Below are 22,564 nucleotides of genomic sequence, written 5' to 3' on the forward strand. Positions count from 1 at the left end.
TGTGCATGACACAAGTAATTTTTCCAACAATTGTTTTCCAGACAGATTATTTCACGTATTATTCACTGTATCACAATTCCAGTGGGTCAAAAGTTGACATACACTAAGCTGACTATGTCTTTAAACAGCTTGGAAAATTCCAGACAATTATGTCATGGCTTTAGAAGCTTCTGATAGGCTAATTTACATAATTTTAGTCAATTGGAGGTGTATCTGTGGATGTATTTCAAGGCCTACCTTTAAACTCAGTGCCTCTTTGCTTGACATCATGGGAAAATCAAAAGAAATCAGCTAAGATCCCAGAAAAAAAATTGTAGACCTCCACAAGTCTGGTTCATTCTTAGGAGCAATTTCCAAATGCCTGAAGATACCACTTTCATCTGTACAAACGATTGTACGCAAGTATAAACACCATGATACCATCATACCGCTCAGGAAAGAGACTGGTTCTGTTTCCTAGAGATTAACTTACTTTGGTGCGAAAAGTGCAAATCAATCGCAGAACAACAGCAAAGGTCCTTGTAAAGATGCTGGTGGAAACAGGTACAAAAGTATCTATATCCACAGTAAAAAGAGTCCTATATCGGCATAACCTGAAAGGCCGCTCAGCAAGGAAGATGCCACTGCTCCAAAACTGCCATAAAAAAAAGCCAGACTACGGTTTGCTTAAGGGAACAAAGATCATACTTTTTAGAGAAATGTCCTGATGAAACAAAATATTACTATTTGGCCATGATGACCATCGTTATGTTTGGAGGGAAAAGGGGGAGGCTTGCAAGCCGAAAAACACCACCCCAACTGTGAAGTACGGGGGTGGCAGCATCATGTTGTGGGGGTGCTTTGCTGCAGTAGGGACTGGTGCACTTCACAAAATGGATGGCATCATGAGCAGGAAAATTATGTGGATATATTGAAGCAACATCTCAAGAGATCAGTCTGGAAGTTAAAGCTTTGTTACAAATGGGTCTTTCAAATGGACAATGACCCCAAGCATACTTCCAAAATTGTGGCAAAATGGCTTAAGGACAACAGCTCTGTCAGGAGGAATGGGCCAAAATTCACCAACTTATTGTGGGAAGCTTGTGTGGAAGGCTACCCGAAATGTTTGACCCAAGTGAAACAATTTAAAGGCAATGCTAGCAAATACTAATTGAGTGTATGTAAACTCCTGACCCACTGGGAATGTGATTAAATAAATAAAATCTGAAATAAATCATTCTCTCTACTATTATTCTGACATTTCACATTCACTTAAAATAAAGTGGTGATCCTAACTCACCTAAAACAGGGAATTTATTCTAGGGATTAAATGTCAGGAATTGTGAAAAACTGAGTTTAAATGTATTTACCTATGGTGTATGTAAACTTCCGACTTCAACTGTACCTTTCGAAGTAACAGCTGTTCTTTATATCCCCTCACATCACGTATTCTTCTCTCTTCTGTAGCTGGTGTAAAAGAAACACATATTGGACAAGTAGATGCGCAATGGATTATGGTCATTGTAGTTCATTACCACGTTTTTGCGCAAACCTGTAGTGCTCCATAATGTCAAAGTGGAATTATGTTTTTGGATATGTTTACAAATTAATTCAAAAAAGAATAACTGAAATGTCTTGAGTCATTAAGAATTCAACCCCTTTGTTATGGCAAGCCGCGCTGTGTAAAGAAGCAGTGAGGCTTGGTTGGGTTGTGTATCGGAGGACGCATGACTTTCAACCTTCGTCTCTCCTGAGCCCGTACGGGAGCTGTAGCGATGAGACAAGATGGTAGCTACTAAACAATTGGATACCACGAAATTGGGGAGAAAAAGGGGTAAAATTTAAAAAATAAAAAAGTTGCATGGACTCACTGTGTGTGCAATGAGGTTTAACATGATTTTTGAATGACCTCATACAGTTGTCTGTAAGGTCGAGCAGTGAATTTCAAACACGGATTCAGGGAGTTTTTCTAATGCCTCGCTAAGAAGAATATCCCTTTGAGCATGGTGAAGTTATTAATTACACTTTGGGTGTTGTACCAAATACACCCAGTCACCACAAAGATACAGGTGTCCTCACCAGACATCACCGGCAACAACATCGCCTATGGGCACAAACCCACCGTCGCTGGACCAGACAGGACTGGCAAAAAATGCTCTTCACTGACGAGTCACGGTTACAGGGAAGACATCCTCCTCCCTCATGTGGTACCCTTCCTGCAGGCTCATCCTGACATGACCCTCCAGCATGACAGTGCCACCAGCCATACTGCTCGTTCTGTGCATGATTTCCTGCAAGACAGGAATGTCAGTGTTCTGCCATGGCCAGTGAAGAGCCCGGATCTCAATCCCATTGAGCAAGTCTGGGATCTGTTGGATCGAGGAACGAGGGCCATTCCCCACCAGAAATCTCCGGGACTTGCATGTGCCTTGGTGGAAGAGTGGGTAACATCTCACAGAAATAACTGGCAAATCTGGTGCAGTCTATGAGGAGGAGACACACTGCAGTACTTTATCTGGTGTGGCCACCAGCTGCATTCTGACTGTTACTTTTGATTTTGACCCCCCCCCCTTTGTTCAGGGACACATTATTTCATTTCTGTTAGTCATTTCTGTCTGTCTGTCTCTCTCTCTGTATCTGTATGTATTGTTACATATTCATTCGAATTAACTGATCAGCACAGCATTTGATTACACAGGACCATATTTGCTAAACAAGTGTTTCTGAGTTTGTCAATATTACACAGGTAAGCTAAACAGAAATCAGGAAGAGAGACAGGTTCTTTAGACCTTTTATATAGGAGTGACTTTCCATCATGCCATAATCATTTATTATGTTGAACACCTACTGACCTGAAAATGTTTTATGATATATATTTTTGTCAATGACATGTATTGCTAATATAATGGTTTAAGGAAATACCGGCAGGCACCACATTACTACAGTGCAAAGCTGCTCGCTCAATCAAGCATGATGGTCTTTTAAGTATAAAAGCACAGCTTGCTTTCATAGAAAGAAAAAAAAAGCTTGGAATGGGTTGTGTGTGTGCGAAGAATCCAATACTTTAACTTGTATGCAGTACAAATCACATTATTATGCGAGCACCTCCGAGTATGAATTAGGCTATTTGAGAAGGTTTAAATCCTAAGCAACCTGCATACACATTGTTTGAAGTACAATAGGCCAACAGCTACTGTAGTAGGTCAAAGCAGGGTGTTGGGGAAAAACTTGGTAGAGCATGAATGGAGTAGGCATTGCGGTGCTCATGTGAATTTCCTTTCTTTAGACAAATGCGTACTTCACACTTAAAACGTAGAATTTTGTTTTAGAGTAATATATTATTACAAGTTATTTCTCACTCGCCCGTCAAAATAAACATAACTTTCTAACTAGCGCACAGCTGTTGTTGCATGCTAACCACCATGAACGAGCCCTGGTGGTTAAGGTTATGTCCCCTATTAATTTGTACATGGTGGTGACCCCAGCACCCCCCAAACCTTTGCCACCGCTGCTGATAAAAATACTAGGGGATTTTGGTAAGTATGACATTGATTTTGACAGACGTTGCATCCCTTCCAACCATGACCCTGCTTTGGCTGGCTAGTTAGCTTAGCTAGATGGAAATTGTAGGTAATATAGCAAGCTAGTCATTGTAGCTAACTAATTATAAGCTATAACTTTGTGTGTGCGCATCTAGGAACATAACATGATGATGGCAGTTTTTTTTCTAATGCCATGACTTATGCTGACCAAACCCACCACGTTGCAAAATACATTTACACATACATGTTATTCAATCATTTCATCAACGGGTGTCTGCGTAGCCAGGTGCTAAAATATAACTTGGTTCGACACAGAACAAAAATAAAATGCTGCAATGCAAGCAACAATTTCAATGATTTTACTGGGTTACAGTTCATATAAGAAAATCTGTCAATTTAAATAAATTCATTAAGCCCTAATCTATGGATTTCACATGACTGGGAATAAACATATGCATCTGTTGGTCACAGATACCTTAAAAAAGAGGTAGGGTTATGGACCAGAAAACCAGTCAGTATCTGGTTTGACCACCACTTCACTCATGACTTCTCTTGGTAAAGGAGAAACATCCCTGTTAGTGAGCATAAATACATTTGTGCACAAAATTTGAGAACATTTTTCCTGTGCGTATGGAACATTTCTGGGATCTTTTATTTCAGCTCATGAAACATGGGCCTGACACTGTTTCTTTTCTATTTTCCTTCAGTATATTTTAGATGCTTGCCGTGCTGAATATCCCACCTCTCCCACCTACTTATAGATTTTTAAGAGCATATACAAGAGGTCGACCGATTATGATTTTTCAACGCCGATACCGATTTAATAGGCCAAATGTTGTTTTTGTAAAATAAATGTATGTATATATTTTTTTTTAAATCAAAAAAGTTTTATATATACATACACACACAGTGGGGAGAACAAGTATTTCATAACCTGCAAAATCAGCAGTGTTTCCTACTTTCAAAGCATGTAGAGGTCGGTAAGTTTTTATCATAGGTTCACTTCAACTGTGAGAGACGGAATCTAAACAAAAATCCAGAAAATCACATTGTATGATTTTTAAGTAATTAATTGCATTTTATTGCATGACATATGTATTTGATACATCGGACAAGCAGAACTTAATATTTGGTACAGAAACCTTTGTTTGCAATTAGAGATCATACATTTCCTGTAGTTCTTGACCAGGTTTGCACACACTGCAGCAGGGATTTTGGCCCACTCCCCCATACAGACCTTCTCCAGATCCTTCAGGTTTCGGGGCTGTCGCTGGGCAATATGGACTTTCAGCTCCCTCCAAAGATTTTCTATTGGGTTCAGGTCTGGAGACTGGCTAGGCCACTCCAGGACCTTGAGATGCTTCTTACGGAGCCACTCCTTAGTTGACCTGGCTGTGTGTTTCTGGTCGTTGTCGTGCTGGAAGCCAGCCACGACCCATCTTCAATGCTCTTACTGAGGGAAGGAGGTTGTTGGCCAAGATCTCGCGATACATGGCCCCATCCATCCTCCCCTCACTACGGTGCAGTCGTCCTGTCTCCTTTGCAGAAAAGCATCCGCAAAGAACGATGTTTCCACCTCCATGCTTCACGGTTGGGATGGTGTTCTTGGTGTTGTACTCATCCTTCTTCTTCCTCCAAACACGGCAAGTGGCGTTTAGACCAAAAAGCTCTATTTTTTTGTCTCATCAGACCATATGACCTTCTCCCATTCCTCATCTGGATCATCCAGATGGTCATTGGCAAACTTCAGACGGGCCTGGACATACGCTGGCTTGAGCAGGGGGACCTTGCGTGCTCTGCAGGATTTTCATCCATGACGGCGTAGTGTGTTACTAATGGTTTTCTTTGAGACTGTGGTCTCAGCCTTCTTCAGGTCATTGACCAGGTCCTGCCGTGTGGTTCAGGTCCTGCCGTGTGGTTCTTCCTCATGATCATTGATGCCCCACGAGGTGAGATCTTGCATGGAGCCCCAGACCGAGGGTGATTGACCGTCATCTTGAACTTCTTCCATTTTCTAATAATTGCGGCAATAGTTGTTGCCTTCTCGCCAAGCTGCTTGCCTATTGTCCTGTAGCCCATCCCAGCCTTGTGCAGGTCTACAATTTAACCCCTGATGTCCTTACACAGCTCTCTGGTCTTGGCCATTGTGGAGAGGTTGGAGTCTGTTTGATTGAGTGTGTGGACAGTTGTCTTTTACACAGGTAACGAGTTCAAACAGGTGCAGGTAATGAGTGGAGAACAGGAGGGCTTCTTCGAGAAACTAACAGGTCTGTGAGAGCCGGAATTCTTACTGGTTGGTAGGTGATCAAATACTTATGTCATGCAATAAAATGCAAATGAATTACTTAAAAATCATACAATGTGATTTTCTGATTTTGATTCCGTCTCTCACAGTTGAAGTGTAACTATGATAAAAATTACAGACCTCTACATGCTTTGTAAGTAGGACAACCTGCAAAATCGGCAGTGTATCAAATACTTGTTCTCCCCACTGTATGTGTTTGTTATATATATATATATATATATATATATATATATATATATATATATATACACATACACACACACACAGTGGGGAGAACATATATATATTTGTAATAAGGACAATTACAACAATACTGAAGAAACACTTAAAATAATCAATAAATAAATTTAGCCTCAAATAAATAATGAAACATGTTCAATTTGGTTTAAATAATGCAAAAACAAAGTGTTGAAGAAAGTAAAAGTGCAATGTGTGCCATGTAAAAAAGCTAACGTTTAATCTTGATACTACCCATCCCGGGTCCGGGAGCGTAATCGTCATCTGACACTAATTAGCATAACACAACGGACATAAATATTACTAGAAAATATTCAGATTCATGAAATCACAAGTGAAATATATTGAAACACAGCTTAGTCTTTTGTTAATCACCCTGTCAGCTCAGATTTTGAAAATATGCTTTACAGACAAAGCAAGACAAGCATTTGTGTAAGTTTATCGATAGTCTAGCATAGCATTTTGCCTAGCTGGCAGCAGGCAACCTGGTCACGAAAATCAGAAAAGCAATCAAATTAAATTGTTTACCTTTGATGAGCTTCGGATGTTTTCACTCACGAGACTCCCAGTTAGATAGCAAATGTTCCTTTTTTCCAAAAATATTATTTTTGTAGGCGAAATAGCTCCGTTTGTTCTTCATATTTGGCTGAGAAATCGACTGGAAATTGCGGTCACGAAAACGGCGAAAAATATTCCAAATTAGCTCCATAATATCGACAGAAACATGGCAAACGTTGTTTATAATCAATCCTCAAGGTGTTTTTCAAATATCTATTCGACAATATATCCACCGGGACAATTGGCTTTTCAGTAGGACCGAGAGGAGAAATGGCTACCTCTGTATTTTACCTAAGAATCACTCTGATGGCACAGTGGTTAAGGCAGCTGTGCCATCAGAGTCCCTGGGTTCGCGCCCAGGCTCTGTCGTAACCACCCGCGACCGGGAGGTCCGTGGGGCGACGCACAATTGGCCTAGCGTCGTCCGGGTTAGGGAGGGCTTGGTCGGTAGGGATGTCCTTGTCCCATCGCGCACCAGTGACTCCTGTGGCGGGCCGGGCGCAGTGCGCGCTAACCAAGGTTGCCAGCTGCACGGTGTTTCCTCCGACACATTGGTGCGGCTGGCTTCTGTGTTGGATGCGCGCGGTGTTAAGAAGCAGTGCGGCTTGGTTGAGTTGTGTATTGGAGGACGCATGACTTTCAACCTTCGTCTCTCCTGAGCCCGTACGGGAGTTGTAGCGATGAGACAAGATAGTAGCTACTACAACAATTGGATACCACGAAATTGGGGAGAAAAAGGGGTAAAATATATATATATTTTAAAGAATCACTCAGAGCCATCAGGTGACCACTTACGCAATATAGTCGCTTACGCTCATTCTTCAACATAAATGCGTGAAACTACGTCAAAATGCTGTAGACACCTTGGGGAATACGTAGAAAAAGGAATCTGGTTGATAGCCCATTCACTGCTCAATAGGGACGCATCGGAATGCAGAGCTTTCAAAACATGAGTCACTTCCGGATTGGATTTTTCTCAGGCTTTCGCCTGCAATATCAGTTCTGTTATACTCACAGCCAATATTTTTACAGTTTTGAAAACTTTAGAGTGTTTTGTATATATTCTAGCGTCTTGTCCTGACACAATAGCCCCGTTAACATTGGGAACGTTGTTTTTCCAAAAATGAAAATACTGCCCACTAGTTAAAAGAAGTTTTAAGTTCCTTGCTCCGAACATATGGAAGCTGGTGGTTCCTTTTAACATGAGTCTTCAATATTCCCAGGTAAGACGTTTTAGGTTGTAGTTATTATAGGACTTTTTCTCTCTATACCATTTGTATTTCATAATCCTTTGACTATTGGATATTCTAATAGGTACTTTGGTATTGCCAGCCTAATCTCGGGAGTTGATAGGCTTGAAGTCATAAACAGCGCAATGCTTGAAGCACAGCGAAGAGCTGCTGCCAAATGCAGGAAAGTGCTGTTTGAATGAATGCTTACGAGCGTGCTGCTGCCTACCTCCGCTCAATCAGCCTTAATTATAATATAATAAACTCACAGAAATACTAGCCTTGGGTCACTAATATGGTCAAATCCGGAAACTATCATTTAGAAAACTGTTCCTTATTTTATCTAACGGGTGGCATCCCTAAGTCTAAATATTGCTGTTACGTTGCACAACCTTCAATGTTATGTCATAATTATGTACAATTCTGGCAAATTAATTACGGTCTTTGTTAGGAAGAAATGATCTTCACACAGTTCGCAACAAGCCAGGCGGCCCAAACTGCTGCATATACCCTGACTCTGCTTGCACGGAACGCAAGAGAAGTGACACAATTTCCCTAGTTAAAAGAAATTCATGTTAGCAGGCAATATTAACTAAATATGCAGGTTTTAAAATATATACTTGTGTATTGATTTTAAGAAAGGAATTGATGTTTACGGTTAGGTACACATTGGTGCAACGACATGCGGTTGTTAAATCACCTGTTTGGCGAAGTAGGCTATGATTCAATGATAAATTAACAGGCACCGCATCGATTATATGCAACGCAGGACAAGCTAGATAAACTAGTAATATCATCAACCATGTGTAGTTAACTAGTGATTATGTTAAGATTGCTTGTTTTTTATAAGATACGTTTAATGTTAGCTAGCACCTTACCTTGGCTCCTTGCTGCACTCGCATAACAGGTAGTCAGCCTGCCATGCAGTCTCCTTGTGGAGTGCAATATCAAATCAAATGTATTTGTCACACACTTGGTTAGCAGATGTTAATGCGAGTGTAGCGAAATGCTTGTGCTTCTAGTTCCGACCATGCAGTTATATCTAACAAGTAATATAACCTAACAATTTCACAACAACTACCTTATACACACTAGAGGTTGACCGATTTAATCGGAATGGCCGATTTAATTAGGGCCGATTTCAAGCTTTCATAACAATCGGAAATCTGTATTTTTGGGCGACGATTTTGCCGATTTAAAAAAATATATATTTTTATACCTTTATTTAACTAGGCAAGTCCGTTAAGAACACATTCTTATTTTCAATGACAGCCTAGGAACGGTGGGTTAACTGCCTTGTTCAGGGGCAGAACGACAGATTTTCACCTTGTCAGCTCGGGGGATTCAATCTTGCAACCTTACAGTTAACTAGTCCAATGCTATAACCACCTGCCTCTCGTTGCACTCCTCGAGGAGACTGCATGTTACGCGAATGCAGTAAGCCAAGGTAAGTTGCTAGCTAGCATTAAACTTATCTTATAAAAAACAATCAATCATAATCACTAGTTAACTACACATGGTTGATGATATTGCTAGTTTATCTAGCGTGTCCTGCATTGCATATAATCGATGCTACACTGGGGGATGATTTAACAAAAGCGCATTTGCGAAAAAAGCACAAACACCAATGCCTTTCTTAAAATCAATACACAGAAGTATATATTTTTAAACCTGCATATTTAGCTCAAATAAATCCAGGTTAGCAGGCAATATTAACCAGGTGAAATTGTCACTTCTCTTGTACGCAGAGTCAGGGTATATGCAACAGTTTGGGCAGCCTGGCTCATTGCCAACTACTTTGCCAGAATTTTACATAATTATGACATAACATTCAATAGCGGGGTGAACAGGCAGTGGCTCGGGTGGTGGTTGTCCTTGATTAACTTTTTGGCTTTCCTGTGAAATCGGGTGGTATAGGTGTCCTAGAGGTCAGGTACCTCACTACCCTCTGGAGAGCCTTACGGTTATGGGTGGAGCAGCTGCCGTACCAGGCAGTGATACAGCCCGACAGTATGCTCTCGATTGTGCATCTGTAAAAGTTTGTGTGGTTTTGGTGACAAACCGGTGTCCAAAAATGCTGATTACCGATTGTTATGAAAACTTGAAATTGGCCCTAATTAATCGGCCATTCCGATTAATCGGTCGACCTCTAGCAAATACTCATGTGGGTGATTTAAAAGATGAATAAGGTCAACACTCCAGTCCAATTGGTGGCTGTAATGCACTTTAAAGTTTGTTGCCAACTGCCATAAAACATTTGAAGAAATTATTCAAAGAAAACTAACAAGGTTTAGCTTTTTAACAGTGGATAAATTGTTGGAGTACACACAATTTTGTAGGACTCAAAATGGATAACAATTTATACTAGTATCTAGCAAAAAAAAAGCAACAAAGCTAGCTAAATGTTCTTAAATGGTTTTTCATGTGTGTTTTCAACCTGTCCCCAAATTAATATAGTTGGTTCACAGTTGGTTTTGATATTTTGATGGGGATAGACAAAATCAACACTCGCACAATGGCGCACAATGGCGCACACAGACGCACGTGCGGAGCCTGGTTTGGTCAGCATATTAGTCATTTTGTCAACATTTGGACACTGAAAGTACCATTTAGCTAGCCATCTGCAAGCCACAGACTAGGCTAGCAACAGCTGGCCCATGGCATTTTCCAGAAAGAGCATTGGGTTGTGGATTTTGTAATTGATTTGAGCGCCAAAAGAGTTTCAAATCTTTTTTCAATAGGTTTTTTCCAAGCTTATTACAGTAAAGAAATAAAAAGTGGTGTTCACAATGTTTAACGTATTAGCGTTATTTAAATTGTAGGACTTAGTCGTTTTGTGTGTAGAATGATGGAAGATCAGACAACAGAGGCATCAAGGTTCTCTGGGAGAATCCGATAAAAAGGCATGCGGTCAGACTGCTCCCAACTCAAAGCAACCATGCGTCTATCCAGTGTAAATGCACTGTAAGTGTACCAACTAACCATGTAAGACAATGGTTAAGGAATTAATAGTTTTTGAAAGATTCTTCTTTCCTATCCTTTTCTCCAGACCTCCATCAGCTCTGTCTCCCAGAAGAGGTCCCCCTTGAACAGCAGCAGTGGAGCCCCAGTCTGAAGCAGGAGAATCCAGAGCCCTCACAAGTTAAAGAGGAACATGAGGAACTCTGGACCAGTCAGGGGGGAGAGCAGCTTAAAGAGCTAGAGTCTGATACCAAAGAATTCATATTTACTCCTGCTTCTGTCGAAAATCAGGGCCCACCTCAGCCCTCACATCTTTTCCAAATGCAAATTGTGGAGTCCCCTACCAGTACAACTAAAGAGATCAAGATGAAACCAAGTCACATTGGTGAAAACCCTTGTCTTGTTTGTGGCAAATGTTTCAACTGTAAATCTGCTCTGGAAAGGCATATGAGGGCCCATACTGGGGAGAAACCTTATTGCTGCAGTGAATGTGGCAAATGCTTTAGTCAGATCGGACATCTGACAGTGCATATGAGGGGACACACAGGGGAGAAACCATTTAGGTGTAATATTTGTGGCAAACTGTTTTATTGGGAATCTGATCTGAAAAGGCATAAGAGGACCCATACTGGGGAGAAACCTTATGGCTGCAATGAATGTGGCAAATGCTTCCGTCAGATAGGACATCTGACTGTGCATATGAGGCGACACTCAGGGGAGAAACCACACAAGTGTCCTCTGTGCAGAAAATGTTTTACCACAGCATTTCAATTAAGATTACATACAGCAAGTCATACAGGGGAGAAACGGTATTGCTGTCAATATTGTGGTAAATGCTTCAACCAGAAAATAAGTCTGACTAAACATTTGAGTGCACACACAGGGGAGAAATTAAAGTAGTGCAAGGAATGTGGCAAATTCTTCAGGAAGAAGGGAACTCTGAGCAACCATATGAGGCATCACACACCGGAGCAAATAATGCAGCAACTTTTTCAACCTGAGTGGAAAACTGACAATTTGATTATTCACACTGGAGAGAACAATATACAGTGGGTATAAAAAAGTATTCACTCCTTTTGACTTTTTCAGATTGTGTTATGTGGGGTTGAAATGCTGGCCTGCCTCTCTAACACCTAGGTTACCTGCCATCCCATTTGTTCCATTGTTTACGTTGGTTCTTGGTGTCTGTTTCTTTTATGGTATGCACGCTATACAGTAAGCTCACCACTTTGCTGTAATCAGATAACTGTGGACATTATTTCATTAAGGAAATAAATACATGTTTCCTTTATTCTGGGGCGGCAGTGTAGCCTAGTGGTTAGAGCATTGGACTAGTAACCGAAAGGTTGCAAGTTCAAATCCCCGAGCTGACAAGGTACAAAATCTGTTGTTCTTGAACAGGCAGTAAACCCACTGTTCCTAGGCTGTCATTGAAAATAAGAATTTGTTCTTAACTGACTTGCCTAGTAAAATAAAGGTTAAAAAAAATAATAATTCTCTCTGACAGTGTCAAATGACCATGCTGAAATATATTCAAGCTGTGAAAGTGTAAGGACATTTTCTGAGTGATTTATAATCAATAAATGTACCATATTATTGGTTAATATCTTTATCCCACCAACACAACTGAAGAGTTTAACAGAACCAGATGGAGACTGCAATGGTGTTTCAGAATGAAGCAGTGTGTGTGAAATGACTTGTCTGAAATCTGGATCGTCACATTTGTGACCCTCCTCGTGTGGTAAATGTTTCAAATGGAACTCTTATTGAAAGTCCTACAAGGGCCCATACTGGGGAGAAACCTTACTGATGCAGTGAATGTGGCAAATGCTTCAGTCACAACTCGCAAAATATGAGGGAACACACAAGTGAACAACAGTTCAGTGTTCATGTTTGAGGCAAACGTTTCGATTGGGAATCTGATCTGAAAAGGCGTATGAAGGGACACACGGGAGAGACCATACAGATGCTCTTGGTGTAGAAAATACTTAATCAAGGCATCCCAATTAAAAATCCCATGATCATTCACACGCAGGAGAAAACAATGTGTGTGTGTGTGTGTGTGTGTGTGTGTGTGTGTGTGTGTGTGTTCTGGTAACAATCAAGAGACTAGGGAAAAACTATCAGTGCAAGGAATGTGGCAAATCCTTCAGGCAGAAGAGTAGCCTGATATGGCATATGAGGTATTGCACAGGAGCAGTTAATCCAGCAAGAACTACAACCTGTGTGGAAAACTGACATTTTATGATTCACATAGAGGTTGGAAAGTGGATGTATTTACAGATGTCCTCAAACATAACCGGCATCCAACTGTCTTAGTGTTCTGGGACAGACAATGTGTACATTGTAAAACAAATATATGTTTAAAAGTTTAACATCCTTCTTGGATATTTTTTGGGGGGGCATTTTGTTTGTATATATATATAAACTCAGCAAAAAAATAAACATTCTCTCACTGTCAACTGTGTTTATTTTCAGCCAACTTAACATGTGTAAATAGTTGTATGAACATAAGATTCAACAACTGAGACATAAACTGAACAAATTCCACAGACGTGACTAACAGAAATTGAATAATGTGTCCCTGAACAAAGGGGGGGTCAAAATCAAAAGTAACAGTCAGTATCTGGTGTCCTCCTCATGGACTGCACCAGATTTGCCAGTTCTTGCTGTGAGATGTTACCCCACTCTTCCACCAATGCACTTGAAAGTTCCCGGACATTTCTGTGGGGAATGGCCCTAGCCCTCACCCTCCGATCCACCCTCCGATCACGCACAGAACGAGCAGTATGGCTGGTGGCATTGTCATGCTGGAGGGTCATGTCAGGATGAGCCTGCAGGAAGGGTACCACATGAGGGAGGAAGATGTCTTCCCTGTAACGCATAGCGTTGAGGTGCTGCTCCAGAGTACAGACCTCGGTGTAACGCTCATTCCTTCGACGACAAACACGAATCCGACCATCACCCCCGGTGAGACAAAACCGTGACTCGTCAGTGAAAAGCACTTTTTGCCAGTCCTGTCTGGTCCAACGACAGTGGGTTTGTGCCCATAGGCGACGTTGTTGCCGGTGATGTCTGGTGAGGACCTGCCTTACAACAGGCCTACAAGCCCTCAGTCCAGCCTCTCTCAGCCTATTGCGGACAGTCTGAGCACTGATGGAGGGATTGTGCGTTCCTGGTGTAACTCGGGCAGTTGTTGTTGCCATTCTGTACCTGTCCCGCAGGTGTGATGTTCGGATGTACCGATCCTGTGCAGGTGTTGTTACACGTGGTCTACAACTGCGAGGTTGTAAGCTGTAAGCTGTTAGTGTCTTAACGAGTGTTCCACAGGTCCATGTTCATTAATTGTTTATGGTTCATTGAACAAGCATGGGAAACAGTTTTATTATCTTTGAAAGACAGTCCTGAAAAAGGGACGTTTCTTTTTTTGCTGAGTTTATATAAATAATGACTGGGCCTGGCTCCCAAGTGGGTGGGCATATTCCCTCCCAGGCCCACCTACTAGGGAGCCAGGCCCAGCCAATCAGAATGAGTTTTTCCCAACAAAAGGGCTTTGTTACAGAATTAAATACTAATTTTGTTACTTTACAGCCTTATTCTAAAATGTATTTAAATAGCTTTTTCCCTCATCAAGCTACACACAATACCCCATAATGACAAAGCAAAAACAGAAAAAATATGTTTACATAAGTATTCAGACCATTTACTCAGTACTTTGTTGAAGCACCTTTGGCAGCGATTACAGCCTCGAGTCTTCTTGGGTATGATGCCACAAGCTTGGCATACCTGTATTTGGGGAGTTTCTCCCATTGTTCTCTCCAGATCCTCTCAAGCTCTGTCAGGTTGGATGGGGAGCGTCGCTGCACAGCTATTTTCAGGTCTTTCCAGAGATGTTTGATCGAGTCCGGGCTCTGGCTGAGCCACTTAGGGACATTCAGAGACTTGTCCCGAAACCAATCCTGTGTTGTCTTGTCTGTTTGCTTAGGGTGATCCTTCGACCCAGTCTGAGGTCCTGAGCGCTCTGGAGCAGATTTTCATCAAGGATCTCTCTGTACGTTTCTCCATTCATCTTTCCCTCTCCTGACTTGTCTCCCAATCTCTGCCACTGAAAAACATCCCCACAGCATGATGCTGCCACCACCATGCGTTGCTGTAGGGATGGTGCCAGGTTTCCTCCAGATGTGACGCTTGGCATTCAGGCCAATGAGTTCAATCTTGATTTCATCAGACCAGAGAATCTGAGAATCTGTTTCTCATACCCTGAGACAAACCCCAAGCGGGCTGTCATATGGCTTCTGTCTGGCCACTCTACCATAAAGGCCTGATTGGTGGAGTGCTGCAGAGATGGTTGTCCTTCTGGAAGGTTCTGCCATCTCCACAGAGGAACTCTGGAGCTCTGTCAGAGTGACCATCACGTTCTTGGTCGCCTCCCTGACTAAGGCCTCCCCTGATTGCTCAGTTTGGCCGGGCAGCCAGCTCTAGAAAGAGTCTTGGTGGTTCCAAACTTCTTCCATTTAAGAATGATGGAGGCCACTGTGTTCTTGGGCACCTTCAATGCTGCAGAAATGTTTTGGTACCCTTCCCCAGATCTATGCCTCGACACAATCCTGTCTCGTGGCGCTAAGGACAATTCCTTTAACCTCATGGCTTGGTTTTTGCTCTGACATGCACTGTCAACTATGGGACCCTATATATACAGGTGTGTGCCTTTCCAAATAATGTCCAATCAATTGAATTTACCACAGGTGGACTCCAATCAAGTTGTAGAAACATCTCAAGGATGATCAATGGAAACAGGATACACCTAAATTCAATTTCGAGACTCATAGCAAAGGGTCTGAATACTTATGTAAATAAGGTATTTCTGTTTTTTATTTTTTATTCATGTGCAACAATGTCTTAACCCGATTTTTAATTTGTCATTATGGGGTATTGTGTGTAGATTGGTGAGGGAGAAAAAGTATTTCATCAATTTTAGAATAAGGCTGTAACGTAACAAAATGTGGAAAAAGTCAAGGGGTCTGAATACTTTCAATTGCACTGTATAGATTTTGTTGCCTTAGTATAACCATAGGCCGTAGGGTCCCATTAATTCTGAAAATATGTCCCAAACAAATTGTACGATTCTTAATGACCTATCCTTCTCTCCAGACCTCCAGCAGCTCTCTTTCCCTGTCTCTGAAGAGGAGCTTCCAACTGAGCAGCAGCACTGTGAGCAGGAGTGGAACTCCAGTCTGGGGCAGGAGGACCCAGAGCCCACTCAGATTAAAGAGGAACAGGAGGAACTCTGGACCAGTCAAGGGGAACAGCTGCTTGAAAGGCTGAATTCTGATAACAAAGAGTTCATGTTCACTCCTGCCTCTGGGAAAAATCAGGAACCACCTCAGCCCTCTCATCTTTTCCAAATCCGAATTGTGGATTCGCCCACCAACACAACTCAGATGAAAACAGAACCTGATGGAGACAGCTACAGAGTATCAAATAAAACATTTACTTGTCAAATTTGTGGCAAATGTTTCAAACGGAACTGGGATCTTAAGAGGCATATGAAGAACAAGATTCATATGAGAAAGGTGCTTATGGTTTCTCACAGTACGGAGAAACCATACAGGTGTCATGTTTGTGGCAAAAGGTTCAATTGGGAATCTTTTCTGAAAAGGCATATGAGGACCCATACAGGGGAGAAACCTTATTTCTGCAATGAATGTGGGAAATGCTACGGTCAAATTGGACACCTGCGAGTGCATATGAGGAATCACACAGGGGAAAGACCATATAGATGTTCTTTTTGCAAAAAAGGCTTTACCACATCATTCCAGTTAAAACAACATAATTGTCCTCCAATTGTTGGGAAATAAGAGATTTTAACAATATCGGGTTGAAAGGACAAAAAAAATGTATTTTACCGAATCATGGCGCTCTCTGGATATGTGCAAATTCCCATAGGAACACAGCCATTTTAAAAGTGCAGGGCTTGGGCCATGCCTTCATTTTTTGTCTTACAGGAATGAAAAGGAAGTCTCTTTTCTCATCCATCATCCATTGATATAAATACACATGTATACATACATATGTGTATATACACTGCTCAAAAAAATAAAGGGAACACTAAAATAACATCCTAGATCTGAATGAATTAAATATTCTTATTAAATACTTTTTCTTTACATAGTTGAATGTGCTGACAACAAAATCACACAAAAATTATTAATGGAAATCAAATTTATCAACCCATGGAGGTCTGGATTTGGAGTCACACTCACAATTTAAGTTGAAAACCACACTACAGGCTGATCCAACTTTGATGTAATGTCCTTAAAACAAGTCAAAATGAGGCTCAGTAGTGTGTGTGGCCTCCACGTGCCTGTATGACCTCCCTACAATGCCTGGGCATGCTCCTGATGAGGTGGCGGATAGTCTCCTGGGGGATCTCCTCCCAGACCTGGACTAAAGCATCCGCCAACTCCTGGACAGTCTGTGGTGCAACGTGGCGAGGCATGATGTCCCAGATGTGCTCAATTGGATTCAGGTCTGGGGAACGGGCGGGCCAGTCCATAGCATCAATGCCTTCCTCTTGCAGGAACTGCTGACACACTCCAGCCACATGAGGTCTAGCATTGTCTTGCATTAGGAGGAACCCAGGGCCAACCGCACCAGCATATAGTCTCACAAGGGGTCTGAGGATCTCATCTCGGTACCTAATGGCAGTCAGGCTACCTCTGGCGAGCACATGGAGGGCTATGCGGCCCCCCAAAGAAATGCCACCCCACACCATTTTACCTTGCTGGAGGATGCTGGAGGATGTTGCAGGCAGCAGAACGTTCTCCACAGCGTCTCCAGACTCTGTCACGTCTGTCACATAGGCTCACATGGGCTCAGTGTGAACCTGCTTTCATCTGTGAAGAGCACAGGGCGCCAGTGGCGAATTTGCCAATCTTGGTGTTCTCTGGCAAATGCCAAACGTCCTGCACGGTGTTGGGCTGTAAGCACAACCCCCACCTGTGGACGTCGGGCCCTCATTATACCACCCTCATGGAGCCTGTTTCTGACCATTTGAGCAGACACATGCACATTTGTGGCCTGCTGGAGGTCATTTTGCAGGGCTCTGGCAGTACTCCTCCTTGCACAAAGGAGGAGGTAGCGGTCCTGCTGCTGGGTTGTTGCCCTCCTACGGCCTCTTCCATGTCTCCTGATGTACTGGCCTGTCTCCTGGTGCGCCTCCATGCTCTGGACACTACGCTGACAGACACAGCAAACCTTCTTGCCACAGCTCGCATTGATGTGCCATCCTGGATGAGCTGCACTACCTGAGCCACTTGTGTGGGTTGTAGACTCCGTCTCATGCTACCACTAGAGTGAAAGCACCGCCAGCATTCAAAAGTGACCAAAACATCAGCCAGGAAGCACAGGAACTGAGAAGTGGTCTGTGGTCACCACCTGCAGAACCACTCCTTTATTGGGGGTGTCTTGCTAATTGCCTATAATTTCCACCTGTTGTCTATTCCATTTGCACAACAGCATGTGAAATTTATTGTCAATCAGTGTTGCTTCCTAAGTGGACAGTTTGATTTCACAGAAGTGTGATTGACTTGGAGTTACATTGTGTTGTTTAAGTGTTCCCTTTCTTTTTTTGAGCAGTGTATATATATACAATAGTATGTGGACACTAGTTCAAATTAGTGGATCTGGCTATTTCAGCACACAGCCATGCCATCTCCATAGACAAACATTGACAGTAGAATGGCCCTACTGAAGAGCTCAGTGACTTTCAACGTGGCACCGTCATAGGATGCCACCTTTCCAACAAGTCAGTTTGTCAACTTTCTGCCCTGCTAGAGCTTCCCCGGTCATCTGTAAATGCTGTTATTGTGTTATCGGGAGCGAAGTGGTAAACCACACAAGCTCACAGAAAGATTCTGCCGAGTGCTGAAGGTAAAAATCGTCTGTTCTCAGTTAGAACACTCACTGCCGAGTCCCAAACTGCCTCTGGAAGCAATGTCAGCACAAGAACTGTTAGTCGGGAGCTTCATGAAATGGGTTTCCATGGCCGAGCAGCCATACACAAGCCTAAGATTACTATGCGCAATGCCAAGCGTCGGCTGGAGTGGTGTAAAGCTCGCCGCCATTGGACTCTGGAGCAGTGGAAACACGTTCTCTGGAGTGATGAATCACGCTTCACCATCTGGCAGTCTAACGGACGAATCTGGGTTTGGCAGATGTCAGGAGAAAGCTACCTGCCCTAATGCATAGTGCTAACTGTAAAGTTTGGTGGAGGATGAATAATGGGCTGTGGCTATTTTTCATGGTTTGGGCTAGACACCTTAATTCCAGTGAAGGAAGATCTTAACTCTACAGCATACAATGACATTCTAGACGATTCTGTTCCAACTTGGCTTAAGGACAACAAAGTCAAGGTATTGGAGTGGCCATCACAAAGCCCTGACCTCAATCCTATAGAACATTTGTGGGCAGAACTGAAAAAGCGTGTGTGAGCAAGGAGGCCTACAAACCTGACTCAGTCACAACAGCTCTGTCAGGAGGAATGGGCCAAAATTCACCCAACTTATTGTGGGAAGCCTGTGGAAGGCTACCTGAAATGTTTGACCCAAGTTATACAATTTTAAGGCAATGCTACCAAATACTAATTGAGTGTATGTAAACCTCTGACCCACTGGGAGTGTGATGAAAGAAATAAAAGCTTAAATAAATCATTCTCTCTACTATTATTCAGACATTTCACATTCTTAAAATAAAGTGCTGATCCTATCTGACCTAAGACAGGGAATTTTTTACGAGGATTAAATGTCAGGAATTGTGAAAAACTGAGTTTAAATGTATTTGGCTAAGGTGTATGTGGGAAATCCTTCAAGACTGTTGAAAAAGCATTCCAGTTGAAGCTGGTTGAGAGAATGCCAAGAGTGTGCAAAGCTGTCATCAAGGCAAAGGGTGTCTACTTTGAAGAATATAAAATACATGTTGATTTGTTTAACACTTTTTTGGTTACTTCATGATTCCATGTGTTATTTGATAGGTTTGATGTCTTCACTATTATTCTACAATGTAGAAACTCATTGTATATTTATTCCTTGTGTTATTGTCTTTCTATTATTTTTTTCTCAGCATTGTTAGGAAGGGCCTGTAAGTAAGTATTTCACTGTTAGTCTACACATATTGTTTTCAAAGCATTTGACAAATTACATTTTATTTTAGAACACTCAGCTATGCATTTAATGAGTGATTGCCTGTAAAAAACAACTTCTCATTTTGAAAATGACCTATGTGTCATCAATATCAATCAGAAACCTTTATTATTGTGTAAAAATTGACTACCCAGCTGAAATAGGTTAACTTTGGTCATAAAGTTAGTCTTGTCCAAAAACTGAGATTTGTGCAATGATAGGGGAAGAAATTATGTTACGGAATGAAAGGTACTGTAACAGTTTTCCTTAGGTTGGGTTTATTTCAATTCTGGCCACATTTCCACAGCTGGAGACACCCAAGTAATCATCAATTCAGAGTGCAGCTGCACTTGATCCAATTGTAATCCCTATGGGGCTAGTTATGGACCATCAGTAAATGACACAATGGGACAATATTGTAAAATGTCCATAGTTCCAAATGCCGATGATAAAACATTTTAAATTTAAAGTCAGCAAGTTCAGCCACCCTTAAAAAATACAGTATCTGCAGTTTTGCCACAAGAGGTACTGCTTTTGAAGTCGAGTGATTGGCTACCCAAAGAGCAGAAGAAGAAGGCACTAAGGCTACAAGGACCAGCGGTCTAGTGATGTTTGATGACATTCTCCCTGCAGATGTAATGCTGGGGTATATTAACCCAGCTAACTAGGGTTAGGATTAGTGTTCCCACACGGCCATATCTCCATGTTACAGTGTTTGTTTATGGAAGACAGACGGAAGGCAAAGGTGCCAACTTGTGCTGATTAGCGATCTAGAGTTCTCTGAACACATGGCTGTGTGTTAGCATAACTAGGAAGGAAGTGTAGTTTCTTCAACTGGAGGCACACATAATGTATTAATCTGTGCAAAACTGCTACAGTAAGTTTATATTTTTATTTAAAATTTTATTTCTTGCTGATATCAAAGATAAGGGGCATATCGGCATATGTTTCAAAAAAAATGTTTGGCAAGCAAAAACCCTACAGAGAAGGGTTTTCGAGAGATATTTGTAGTTATTATGGATCCCCATTAGTTGCTGCCAAGGCAGCAGCTACTCTTCCTGGGGTTTGGCAAAATTAAGGCAGTTATACAATTGTAAAAACATTACAATATGTTCTTAACAGATTTCACAACACACTGTGTACCCTCAGGCCCCTACTCCACTACCACATATCTACAACACAAAATCTATGTGTGCGTGTGTGTATAGTGCGAATGTTATCATGTGTGTGTATGCATGTGTCTGTGCCTATGTTTGTTGCTTCACAGTCCCCACTGTTCCAAAAGGTGTGTATATATATATATATATATATATATATATATATATATATATATATATATATTTATTTTTTTTTATTTTTTTATTTTTTTTATTCAAAATCTGATTCTACTGCTTGCATCAGTTACCTGTTGTGGAATAGAGTTCCATTTAATCATGGCTCATATATAAAATATGTGGTGAGAGCATATGTGCAAAAGCCACTACAATGTTGCAAGTGTAGGAAGTTTGGACTCCTGGCAAGTGTCTACTTTGCTGTTATTCTGGCTGCACTGTTTTACGTGACTGTAAGTTAGCCGTAGTTGGCGAGCTAGCAAGCAAGGGATAAGAATGTTGCCAGCCAGTATGGCAATGGAACATTTAGAACGAACGACTGGGTAGCGTCTATAGATACAGAACAAAAAGACTGAACGACTGGCTTGCGTCTCTGACAACCGAACCAATAGAACAAATGACCAGCCGGCTTGGGTAGAAACCCTAGATTTGTGTCGGGACTATATTTTGTGGAAGGATGAAATAGTATGAATAAATTAATCAATAAGTGATAATGCCCGCAAAGCCGGTGTTTGGAGGATATAGGTGGCACGGTTTGCCATCCCTCGACTTTGTCTCGAGCCTAACAACACCCATGCCAATATATCCTACAAACACCGGCTTCGCGGGCATTATCACTTAAGTAGAGTCTAAGGATCAACAATGTTACAAAAGTATCATTGTTCCAGGAGTGTCCGGTTAGGATGAAGGAGATTGAAGTAGTGGTGTGTATTCATGGATGCCAAGGGAAGCCAGGCTTGCCAATTTTTTTTTACCAAGAAAATAATAAAATAATTTATCTTCTCTCTCTTTGTTTTCTTAATTTTCCTGAATCTCACCGGAGAAATCATCTGAGTGAGGGAAACAGCGCCCCTCTTCTGTCTCAGTATGTGTAGTCCAGGTATCTGATACTGTCTGACCAAAAGAGTACAGTACATAACATGTAGCTGTCGTAGCATTTGATAGATTGATGCCAGCAAGCATTTGGCCTCCCTTGATAAAAAAAACATATACATAATTAGCCAATAAGCATTCAGGTGAGCTCAACTTAGGGTTGTCCTGGTGCAGCAAAACACCCACCAAGGGAGGCCAGTTTGGATTTAGCTTCAAACCAATCAAATCACTTCCTAAGCAAAATGTCATTTTCAGAAAAACTTCTGCATCTGGTCTACTTGTGTTATTGTCCTGCAGTAGCTAGCTTGCTAAATCGGCCCTTTCTACGCCATGGATGGAGGTTAGGGCTCTGCTTAATCAGTGGCCCGCC

This window comes from Oncorhynchus tshawytscha, linkage group LG30, assembly GCF_018296145.1.
Source record: "Oncorhynchus tshawytscha isolate Ot180627B linkage group LG30, Otsh_v2.0, whole genome shotgun sequence".
Classification (NCBI taxonomy): Eukaryota; Metazoa; Chordata; class Actinopteri; order Salmoniformes; family Salmonidae; genus Oncorhynchus; species Oncorhynchus tshawytscha.